Raw genomic sequence first — 12,854 nt, 5'->3', positions numbered from 1 at the left:
TGCTAGTGACTGAATGTTTGCATCCACCCCAAATTCAAATGTTGAAACCTAAATCCCAATGTGGTGCTATCATGAGGTAGGGAGTCTGATAAGTGACTAGTTCCTTAGGGCAGAGTCCTCATGCTTGGGATTAGTGCCCTTACAAAAGAGACCTCCAGAGAGCTCCTTCATGCCTTCCACTATGTGAGGGCACAGCAAAAAGATAGCCATCTATGAAACATGAAGTGAGTTTTCACAAGACCTTAATCTGCTGGTGTCTTGATCTTGAAATTCCAGCCTCCAGAGCTGTGAGAAATAAATTTCTGTTGTTTATAAGCCACTCAGTCTACAATATTTTGTTATCGTAGCCTGACTGGACTATATGGACATATATGGATTCCAAGTTCTGTCTTTTGTGATGCAAACAATTAAGTTTCTGTGTTACTAATGTGTGTTTTCATGTGGAAAACTTTCCCTCTTTCAAATGCAAAATCTATATGAAGAATTTGTTTAATTTACCTCATTCCAAAAAATGGGCCAAAGAACTAAATAGACATTTCTCCAAAGAAGACATACAGATGGCTAACAAACACATGAAAAGATGCTCAACATCACTCATTATCAGAGAAATTCAAATCAAAACCACTATGAGGTACCATTTCACGCCAGTCAGAATGGCTGTGATCCAAAAGTCTACAAGCAATAAATGCTGGAGAGGGTGTGGAGAAAAGGGAACCCTCTTACACTGTTGGTGGGAATGCAAACTAGTACAGCCACTATGGAGAACAGTGTGGAGATTCCTTAAAAAACTGGAAATAGAACTGCCTTATGATCCAGCAATCCCACTGCTGGGCATACACACTGAGGAAACCAGAAGGGAAAGAGACACGGGTACCCCAATGTTCATCGCAGCACTGTTTATAATAGCCAGGACATGGAAGCAACCTAGATGCCCATCAGCAGATGAATGGATAAGAAAGCTGTGGTACATATACACAATGGAGTATTACTCAGCCATTAAAAAGAATACATTAGAATCAGTTCTAATGAGATGGATGAAACTGGAACCTATTATACAGAGTGAAGTAAGCCAGAAAGAAAAACACCAATACAGTATACTAACATATATATATGGAATTTAGAAAGATGGTAACAATAACCCTGTGTACGAGACTGCAAAAGAGACACCGATGTATAGATCAGTCTTATGGACTCTATGGGAGAGGGAGAGGGTGGGAAGATTTGGGAGAATAGCATTGAAACATGTATAATATCATGTATGAAATGAGTCACCAGTCCAGGTTCGATGCACGGTACTGGATGCTTGGGGCTGGTGCACTGGGACGACCCAGAGGGAGGGTAGGGGAGGGAGGAGGGAGGAGGGTTCAGGATGGGGAACGTGGGTATACCTGTGGCGGATTCATTTCGATATTTGGCAAAACTAATACAATATTGTAAAGTTTTAAAAAAAAATTACCTCATTCCAGAGCCCACAGTTACTTTATCCATGATGTAGAAATTTACACAGGGAGTAAGCACTTGGGTGAATGTTGGGAGGGTGCTTGGTAGATGATCCACACACTAGCAGTCTGAAGTATTGTTTGATTAAGAGTAGCATCTGCTTGAGTCACCTTAGTAGACATATTTTGAAACCCATGATCATTCTCTTAGCTGAAGTAAAAATCTTTTTAAAAGGCTGACTCTTCTTCCTTCTGAGGGGGAATTTGTTTCCAAAAACAGGACATTATTAGAATGTGGGATACAGAGTAAAAGTGGATTAAAGATGAGGGAGCTAGTAAGAATGAAAACAGTATGACATTCTTAAATGAAATTTGTGATAAAGCCAGATATTCCAGTTAAGCCAACAGAGTGTCAGATAAATCAAGCAAAATGAAACCTGGCAACATTACAATATCTTTTCAACATTTCAGTGTGGAAAGAGACATCTCTAGGTACATTTATAGTATTCCGTCATAGTTATGCACATGGTGGATTTGCTGATGTTCTCTTTATTTATTTATTTTTCACCTAAGTTTTTAGAAATCAAACCAGTTAATCCTAAAGAAAATCAACCCTGAATATTCACTGGAAGGATTGATACTGAAGTAGAAGTTCTGATACTTTGGTCACCTGATGCAAAGAGCTGACTCAGTGAAAAAGACCCTGATTCTGGGAAAGATTGAAGGCAGGAGGAGAAGGGGGTGACAGACGATGAGATGATGGTATCATCCACTTAATGGATATGAGTTTGAGCAATCTCAGGGAGATAGTGAAGGACAGAGGGGCCTGGCACGCTGTAGTCCATGGGGTCACAAAGAGTCAGACACTTTCAGTGGTGTCTGACACTTTGCAACCCTATAAACTGTAGCCCACCAGACAACTCTGTCCATGGAATTCTTCCAGCAAAAATACTAGAGTGGGTTGCCATTTCCTCCTTCAGACTTAGCGAGTAAACAACAACAAAAATAACAGAGAACACAATGTGAGATCTACCCTCTTAACTGAACTTATAAGTGCACAATACAGCATTGTTGACTCTAGGCACAATGTTGTACAACTGAGATCTGCTGATCTCTAGGACTTTTTCATCTTGCAAAACTGAAACTTTATACCTGTTGATTAGTAACTCTCTATTCCTCTCCCGAGATCCAACCAGTCCATTCTCAAGGAGGTTAGTCCTGGGTGTTCTTCGGAAGGAACGATGCTAAAGCTGAAACTCCAGTACCTTGGCCACCTCATGCGAAGAGCTGACTCATTGGAAAAGACTCTGATGCTGAGAAGAATTGGGGGCAGGAGGAGAAGGGGACAACAGTGGATGAGATGGCTGGATCGCAAAGAGTCAGACACGACTGAGTGACTGAACTGAACTGATTCCTCTCCCCACCCCCTTCATGGCCAGTCCCTGGCAATCATTTTACCTACTCTCTACTTCTATGAATTTGACTCTTTGAGATACCTCATAAAAGTGGAATCATGTAGTATTTGTCCTTTTGTGACTGGCTTATTTTACTAGGCATTGATGCCCTCCTGGTTCATCCATGATGTTGCATGCAATGACATTTTCTTCTTTTTTAAGACCAAATAACTTTTCATTGTTTATATATACCACATTTTCTTTATCCATTCATCCATTGGTGGACATTATATTATCTTCAAAAGATACTAGTAGTTTTCCAGGATAGCAATTGGGAATAGGGCCTTATGTTAGAAGGAGATATCTTAATATTTGGTGACCTCCCACATTAACTGTTACATAGGTTTTTCTACTTCTTATGGTTCCTAAAACCTTCAGCATGGAACAAAATGATATCTAGCCAAGTTAGAAATATAAGGTTTGATCTATCCAGCTAGTCAACCAGTCATTGAATAAAGGTGCATTAACTGCTACATGTTAAACACCATCAAAAGTACGAAGATGAAACAATCATTGATCCCATACTAAATAAAATGAGAAATAGAGACAATAAGATATGGAGATTAATAGAAAATAATGAGACCATTAGTTAAGTTTTACTAATTTGGAACCCACGTCTATTGTTCATTTCCACCTTTATTGGAACTGAGAGGGATTATAGCAAAACAAGTACAATAGGATTGTAAACTAGAAAAACAAACCGCAAAGCAAGAGAAAATTAGGATGAGTGTATGCTAATTATGAAGATAAATAGAATCACTGTAATTGCACTGCCATAGTGGCTGTGAGTTTCTTGGAAGCCAGAATAAAACAAATTACAAAGTTATGAAAACTAGGACAAATATCAAATCCATATCAGTTCCTCAAGAGAGGTAAAGTCCCCATGGCCCTAGATTCTATCATGCAGTTCATTGACTGGTGCAATGAAAAATGAATGCTTTTAAAGTAAATGTAGAACCTCTCTCTCACTCTCTCTCTCTTCTTTTTTTTTACAGAAGCTGAAAAGGTAATGTACAGGGGTAACATGAATTCTAAGAGAGACTAAGTTACAGTAGTTGAAAAACAGTTTTCTGTAGTCTCAGTAATAGAAGTACCAAACTTAAGGCAATGATTCCAAGATTCTGATCTCTGGACTGGTGATTATTCATGGCTCTATTTTTACCGCTGCTGCTGCTGCTGCTAAGTCGCTTCAGTTGTGTCCGACTCCATGCGACCCCATAGACGGCAGCCCACCAGGCTCCCCCATCCCTGGGATTCTTACAAGAACACTGGAGTGGGTTGCCATTTCCTTCTCCAATGCATAAAAGTGAAAGTGAAGTTGCTCAGTCATGTCCAACACTTCGCGACCCCATGGACTGCAGCCTACCAGGCTCCTCTGTCTAGTACATGGCAAATGAGAAAAATAAGGAAAATATATTTAGTTTTTAACAAAGCCTAACTTGTTTAATTTAATGGCCTTAGAATAAATCAGGTCCCTGTTGGACCTTCTTAGGGACAGACCCTCTGTCCCCTCACTCTTGTTTGTAGAAAAGCTTTAGACTCCTAGGCTTCCTTGAGTTCCAAAGAGCAAATTTAATCAGACAAGTGAGAAAATGTATAAACAAAGTAAAGCAATCAAGCAAGACAAAATAATAATTGATTAGCCACAAAGCAAAGTCAAGAATGTTTAGTTTCTTCTCAAGAGCTATAGATAATATCTTGAGCCATATCTTTGAGTTGTTCTTCAGATACTAACCCCCCCTCCCCAGGTGGAAGAAGTTAATAGCATGTTCACTATCGGCATGTAGATCCTAGACCAGTTGCAACCAGAAAACTGATCACTGAGATCTGTGAATTAACACTCAGTTACCTCACCATTAACCAGAGAATTATGCCTGATCTTATCACATACTCCATGACCCTCTCCTTCACACTGTGTTTAAAAAACCTTCCTTGAAAGCCACCAGGGAATTTGGGTCTTTTGAACATTAGCTGCCCAGTCTCCTTGCGTGGTGCCCTACAACAAACTTTGTACTTCCTTCACTGCAAACAGATGTCAATAGATTGGCTTTGCTGTGTGTCAGGCAAATGGACTAAAGTATGGTTCAATAACAGTCTTATTCTAAGATAATTTCACTCTCTATCATGCATTGCTGAATAATCTACTTTTTAAAAGTAAAATCAGATCAGATCACTCAGTCGTGTCTGACTCTTTGAGACCCCATGAATCGCAGCACGCCAGGCCTCCCTGTCCATCACCAACTCCCGGAGTTCACTCAGACTCATGTCCATCAAGTCGGTGATGCCATCCAGCCATCTCATCCTCTGTAGTCCCCTACTCCTTCTGCCCCCAATCCCTTCCAGCATCAGAGTCTTTTCCAATGAGTCAACTCTTCGCATGAGGTGGCCAAAGTACTGGAGTTTCAGCTTTAGCATCATTCCTTCCAAAGAAATCCCAGGGCTGATCTCCTTCAGAATGGACTGGTTGGATCTCCTTGCAGTCCAAGGAACTCTCAAGAGTCTTCTCCAACACCACGGTTCAAAAGCATCAATTCTTCGGCGCTCAGCCTTCTTCACAGTCCAACTCTCACATCCACACATGACCACAGGAAAAACCATAGCCTTGACTAGATGAACCTTTGTTGGCAAAGTAATGTCTCTGCTTTTCAATATGCTATCCAGGTTGTTCATAACTTTCCTTCCAAGGAGTAGGCGTCTTTTAATTTCATGGCTGCAGTCACCATCTGCAGTGATTTTGGAGCCCAGAAAAATAAAGTCTGACACTGTTTCCACTGTTTCCCCATCTATTTCCCATGAAGTGATGGGACCGGATGCCATGATCTTAGTTTTCTGAATGTTGAGCTTTAAGCCAACTTTTTTCACTCTCGACTTTAACCTTCATCAAGAGGCTTTTTAGTTCCTCTTCACTTTCTGCCATAAGGGTGGTGTCATCTGCATATCTGAGGTTACTGATATTTCTCCCGGCAATCTTGATTCCAGCTTGTGTTCTTCTAGCCCAGCATTTCTTATGATGTACTCTGCATAGAAGTTAAATAAGCAGGGTGACAATATACAGCCTTGACGAACTCCTTTTCCTATTTGGAACCAGTCTGTTGTTCCATATCCAGTTCTAACTGTTGCTTCCTGACCTGCATACAAATTTCTCAAAAGGCAGGTCAGGTGGTCTGGTATGCCCATCTCTTTCAGAATTTTCCACAGTTTATTGTGATCCAAACAGTCAAAGGCTTTGGCATAGTCAATAAAGCAGAAATAGATGTTTTTCTGGAACTCTCTTGCTTTTTCGATGGTCCAGCAGATGTTGGCAATTTGATCTCTGGTTCCTCTGCCTTTTCTAAAACCAGCTTGAACATCTGGAAGTTCACAGTTCACGTACTGCTGAAGGCTGGCTTGGAGAATTTTGAGCATCACTTTACTAGCGTGTAAGATGAGTGCAATTGTGTGGTAGTTTCAGCATTCCTTGGCATTGCCTTTCTTTGGGATTGGAATGAAAACTGACCTTTTCCAGTCCTGTGGCCACTGCTGAGTTTTCCAAATTTGCTGGCATATTGAGTGCAGCACTTTCACAGCATCATCTTTCAGGATTTGGAATAGCTCAACTGGAATTCTATCACCTCCACTAGCTTTGTTCGTAGTGATGCTTCCTAAGGCCCACTTGACTTCACATTCCAGGATGTCTGGCTCTAGGTCAGTGATCACACCATCATGATTATCTGGGTCGTGAAGTTCTTTTTTGTACAGTTCTTCTGTGTATTCTTGCCATCTCTTCTTAATATCTTCTGCTTCTGTTAGGTCCATACCATTTCTGTCCTTTATCGAGCCCATTTTTGCATGAAATGTTCCTTTGGTATCTCTGATTTTCTTCAAGAAAAGTAAAATAGAAGAGGTAAACTGAAAAAGATTGGTTGAGATTATACTTAAAATAGAAGACAATGATTAGAACAGAAATATGGATTTAAAAAATATAACTTATGTATCCTAGGCTTCATTAGTTTGGAACTAAGAGAAAAATCTTTTCTATACCCAAATTATAATGTCATGAATCCCTTAATTGCCAAATTTCTTGTCCCAAAATATCTCCTAGATTCAGTATATTTCCTCATGTGTGCTTCATAATGCATTCTTCCAAAATTTATTTTTGTGTTTCATGTCTGAACACTGTAGGGCTAACTGTTTGGCCAGTTTCCCTTTTATAGTTGCTGTTTTCTTAAATTGTACGACAAGTACCTGTCACACATATTTCTTTCATCAGTCTCTGAGTAGGCATACAACTCTCTCCTTGGATAAGGAATTACCAAAGGAGTTGATGAGAAAAATGCATGTAAAGCACTTAGAAGGGGATGGGTACATAGTAAGCACTCAATAAATGGTAATGACAGTTATATTTATCCCTGGCCTTTGCAAGCATGGCCCTTATGGTAGATAATATTGTTCCCAATTACAATTGACCCTTGAAAAACATGGATTTGAACTACTACAGTACTATACAACCCACAGTTGGTTGAATCTCTGGATGCAGGACTGTGTACATAAAGCTAAAATGTTAAGCTATACATAGATTTTCCACTGCATGAGCATTGGTGTCCCAAATCCGTACCTTGTTTAAGGGTCAGTTGTACTCATTCTTCTTATAAGACAATTATATATTCTTATCTGTGGCCATGTGACTTGCAGTGTTTCCATATGGAGCATAAGCCCTGCCTCACTGATTTTCATTTTGGCCTTGTGACTTAGTCAGTGAACTATGAATGAAATTATATGTCCCCATCTGAACTGAAGCTTTAAGGGCCTGAAATAGGGGTTGTTCTTAATGAAAAAACGTAAGTTCCAGAGCCAGAGCTGATCCAGTCACTGACTGGAAATATGAAGGAGAAAAGACTATTGGTTGCTGTTAAAAAAAAAAAAAAATCTTGGTATTATTGCAAACATCAACTGATATATCTTCATATATATCTTTAATTACTGTAAATGTACTATATTTTCAGCTACTATGAATGTTTCTATTCCTTTCTCATATCATCAATTATTGTAAGTTCACCAGCCCTGATTGTTCATTCAATATTCTTACTCTTGCTTTGTGCTTCTTTCTCACATTTAATTCATTTTAGACTAGGGCATCTGAACTATTATTTGTTTAACTTAAATTTTCCTAAGTGTGGAATGCATACTTCTGGTGGGACACAGACACATAATAGGTGATTCAAATTGAAAAAGTTAATTTCTTTTCAATGGTCATTCAGTTCTTCTGATTACATTAATGTGAAATTCTTAGTTGGGGCTAAGTTTATCATTAGCAACTCTCAAACAGTTGCTAATGTCCCTTTAAAAGAAATACAAATGTGATCTTCAAGCAAAGAGACTAGGACTAACAAGATTATTCAGTTAGAAGTTAAAAATATTCTTTAAACCACATTCTTATTACATCTATTAACAAATGATAATGATCCACCAGTAACAAAAGGGTTCCTTTTTAAAATAAATATATTTATTTGATTTAAAAATCTGTTTTAAATAAAATGCAAAGTGATGAAATGTGAGAGACTGTTCCATCTAAATGTCTGGCTTTCCTCTTCAGTAGTAGGAACATATTTGTCCAGATCTCAGCATCTCCTAGGTTTGTTCTCTTTCATGTTTATTTCAGGTCTGCCTCTTATTTATTTATTTTTTTTGCCATCATTTTTACTTATTTATTTAGTTGTGTCAGGTCTCAGTTGTGGCACGTGGACTTCTTTCTAGTTGTGGCATGCAGGCTCCAGAGGGGTGAGCGCAGTAGTTTTAGCACACAGGCTTTGGTGCCTCGTGGCAAGTGGGATTCTAGTTCCCCAACTAGGGATCAAACCCTGCATTGGAAGGTGGATTCTAAACCACTCCAGGAAGTCCCAAGTCTGGCTCTTAGATTTACACCCTTTGCCTCCTGCCCCAGTACAAGTTTATGGGGTTGATACTTTAAAATCTAAGTCCTGCTTCTATTTTTAAATTTCATTGGAAAGACAAATCTATTGTGTCTTATATCTACCTTCCTGTGGACTTCAATAGTTTCAAAGAATATATACTGCTCTAATTTTGTTGCTGATTCTAGTACATACACAGCAGCTAAACACCACTCGGACCATTTTTACTGTGACCCTTTCTTAGCTTCACATACAGACCACTACTCAAAGCTGAGTCTTGGATCCCTAGTGTAGAAGGGATCTATTGCTTCTAGTAATAGCTTTTCCTTTCCTCTTATTAATTCCCTCAATAATCTTAAAGGCTTTGGGGAACAGACTGCTACACACAGCTAACTTGATTGAGCTATTTACAATAACTCATGGGCGTTTTCCTTAGAGAATGCTTCAACTAGAGTTCAATTAATGCTTCTCAGAAAGCTGAGCTGTTTTTCCTATTATGTATAAATGTGTATTTCTTTTATCTACTTTTTTAAAATAATTTATTTTAATTGGAGGATAATTGCTTTACAATATTGTGGCGGTTTTTGCCATACATCAACATGAATCAGCCATAGGTATACATGTGCCTGCCCCAGCCTGGATCCCCTCTCACCTCCCTCCCCACCCCATCCCTCTGGGTTGTCCTAGAGCACCAACTTTGGGTGTCTGGCCACCTGTTTTACATATGATAATGTATATGATTCAATGCTATTCTTTCAAATCATCCCATCCACCCTCTTCTTCTCCCACTGAGTCCAAAAGTCTGTTCTTTACATCTGTGTCTCCTTTGCTGCCCTGCATATAGGATTGCCGGTACCGTCTTTCTAAATTCCATATATATGTGTTAATATACAGTATTTGCCTTTCTCTTTTTGACTTACTTTAATCTGTATAATAGGCTACAGGTTCATCCACCTCATTAGAAGTGACTCAAATGTGTTCCTCTTTATACCTGAGTAATATTCCATTGTGTATATGTACCACAACTTCTTTACCCATTCATCTGCCAATGGACATCTAGGTTGCCTCCATGTTCTAGCTATTGTAAATAGTGCTGCAATGAATACTGGGGTATGTGTGTCTCTTCAGTTCTAGTTTCCTCAGGGTGTATGCCCAGTAATGGGATTACTGGGTCATATGGCAGTTCTTATTAATATAAATGACTGTTGCAGAATGTTGGTAAGTTTCCCAAGCAGTTAACTTTGTTTGAAATTAATAAATTTTGTGCCCCTCCTTACATAATAATAAGGTTTGCTTGCTTTGTATTTGTTAATGTGCTGAGCTATTGTCAGGAACTGGCACAGTCTCAAAAGTGGGCATGACAAGAGGGGTTGAACCAAGGGCTACTGACAAGCTTGGTATCGGGCAACCACTATTTAGATCAAGCAAGTTGAAAAATGAGTTCACACTGAGGTCTTCCATTTTCTGTTGCTACTAATTATATCATCACAGTTGTCTCCATGTAATGAGATTTCACCACAGATACCCTAATAGAGAACCAAAGAATAGTTTCAATATTACTGCATCCTCCAGCTTCCAGAAGCAACTACAGCCTGATATCCTATTGCCCCTATACCTATGTGAGATGGACACCAGAGGTGTGTATATGACACCTCCTGTCCTGAAGGAGGTGGATACCATAGATTTTTTCCATCCAGATTTACCTCTAATCAAATAATTAAGCACATTGCACTTGTGATTTCCTAGTTTAGAATTATATATATTTTTAATTTCTCAAAGTATTTTAATTGCTCATCTGTAATAATAATAGTGTAACAATTTATTGAGTACTGCTTTAAGTTATTTTACAGTTTTTCTTGGTCAACAATTATTGAGATCTTACTATGTTTTCTATGCACTTTTCTGGGCACTGAGGCACATCAGTGAATAAAATAAATATTCAGTCTCCTAGAAATAATAATAGACCAAGGGAGATGGAAAGTAAACAGTTTATATATATCAATAAATTTGATATATTCTATATTCTATGAATAATATAAAGTTGTACATGAGGAAATTCAGAGTGTGAAGGCAGAGACTGCTAATTTCTAGAGGGTTTGTCAGGGAATACCACTATGATAAATTGACACTTGAACAAAGCCTTTAAGTAAGGAGTACTCCACTAATGCTGAGATTTCATTTCCTACCACTTCCCCCTCATCACATCCCAGACACATTTTTTCAGTCACATTGACCTCCTGGCTGTTCATTGAGAATATCCTTGCCATCTCCACTTTTTGGAATGTTCTATTCTTTACGTACATAGCTCTTTCTCTTGCTTCATTCAGAGAGGTAAATCATTGTGAATAGGCAAATGGTTGCATGTGGGAATTCAATAAAATGGCAAGAATAAAAGACATCCACATTTGGGCCTTGGGCAACTGGCTATAAGGTGATATAAAGAACTCAGAATGGGAAAGGTCAGGTTTGATGAGGAAGGTGATGACCTCTGTTGTGAACAGTCAGATACACATGTCTGACAATTAGGGAAGAGATATGATCTCATAATATATACTGTTTCGTTTTTGAATAAATCAATAAATAATAGATTTTGGAGTCAGCAGCACATACATAGTAATGGTCGACCATAAGACTTAGTGAGATCACACAGGGAGAGTGTGCATACTGCAAGAGAAGAGGGCTTAATACAATGTAATGAAAAATAGTTGGGGGGCAAGATGCACTCCTGAAGGATACTAGGAAAGAATAGCCATAGAGGAATGGAAATCCAGAGAGCACAGAGACATGAAGCCAAGGGATAGAGATCTTAGAGTAATGCTGTTGTAAAATAAAAAAGTATGAGAACAAAGTTTCTATCAGACTTATCAATGAAGTAGGTGACTAATAAAAAGCACATTTAAGTTAGTAGTTGGTATGAAAGACATTGCTGTGGGTTGACAGGTGAGTGTGTGGATAACAATGAGTGAAATGTGAATGTATGCAACTCCTTCAAGGCATTTGGATGTGAAGAGGTGATGAGGGATAGAGGGACAGCTGGATTAAAACTTGATCTCATTTGATTTGCATAAAAGGCTGATGAATCAAGAAGGTATTGGTATTTTTCTCTGTTGTAGAGTTGAGTCTCAGAGTGGTTGCAATCTTTCCTGGCACTGAATATTTACTAAATGGTAGTAGCAAAATTTTAAGTAAAGTCTTCTGTCTCTAAAGTTCTGTCTTCTTTAGTCCCCACCCCTACTTGTAAATTACAAACCTTTCCTGGGCTTCCCTGGTGGTTCATATGGTAAAAGAATCTGCCTGCAATGAGGGAGACCTGGGTTCAGTCCCTGGGTCAGGAAGATCCCCTGGAGAAGGGAATGGCTACCCACTCCAGCACTGTTGCCTGGAGAATTCCATGGCAGCCTGGCAGCAGTCCATGGGGTTAAAAAAAGTGGAACATGACTGAATGACTTTTACTTTCCAGGAGGAAAGCACAAAGTTGATTATAACAAAGTTAATAACATTTACTTTGGTTCTTCCTTTAGCATAATAAATGCACTACAGCAATATAATGGGAAATGCTACCTACTTTCTGGAGTTGCTGTAAATATTCTTCTGATGTCAAAATAAAAGTAGATGAAAAATTTTGACCTACTATTTAATTTTGATTGCTAAATTAATTTTGGTGATGGAATGTATATAAAAAGACATGTATTAACTGGGGTTTTTGGTCAGCCCAGGATGCATTGTTCCTTGAGGTAAATACTGGTCTTGGATCAATACTTACCTAACAGCTTGATACGTGTGTGACTGACTTTAACACAAGTCAATATCTGCTTAACGTCTGCAATCTACTTTTGAAATTTCCCTACAGCCCCAAGGAAGTTTGGAGATTTGTAGTGTCCTGGATCCCTATACATTCTTTACTGTCAATCAGCTTCTCTGGTAGCTCAGACAGTAAAGAATCTGCCTGCAATGCAGGAAACCCAGGTTTGATCCCTGGGTCAGGGAGATCCCCTGGAGAAGAGCATGGCAACCCACTCCAGTATGCTTGCCTGGAGAATTCTGTGGACAGAGGAGTCTGGTGGGCTTCAGTC

Source organism: Bos indicus x Bos taurus, chromosome X (genome assembly GCF_003369695.1).
Source record: "Bos indicus x Bos taurus breed Angus x Brahman F1 hybrid chromosome X, Bos_hybrid_MaternalHap_v2.0, whole genome shotgun sequence".
Classification (NCBI taxonomy): domain Eukaryota; kingdom Metazoa; phylum Chordata; class Mammalia; order Artiodactyla; family Bovidae; genus Bos; species Bos indicus x Bos taurus.
The sequence above is the reverse complement of the archived record's forward strand: the minus strand, read 5'-3'. Positions refer to the sequence as shown.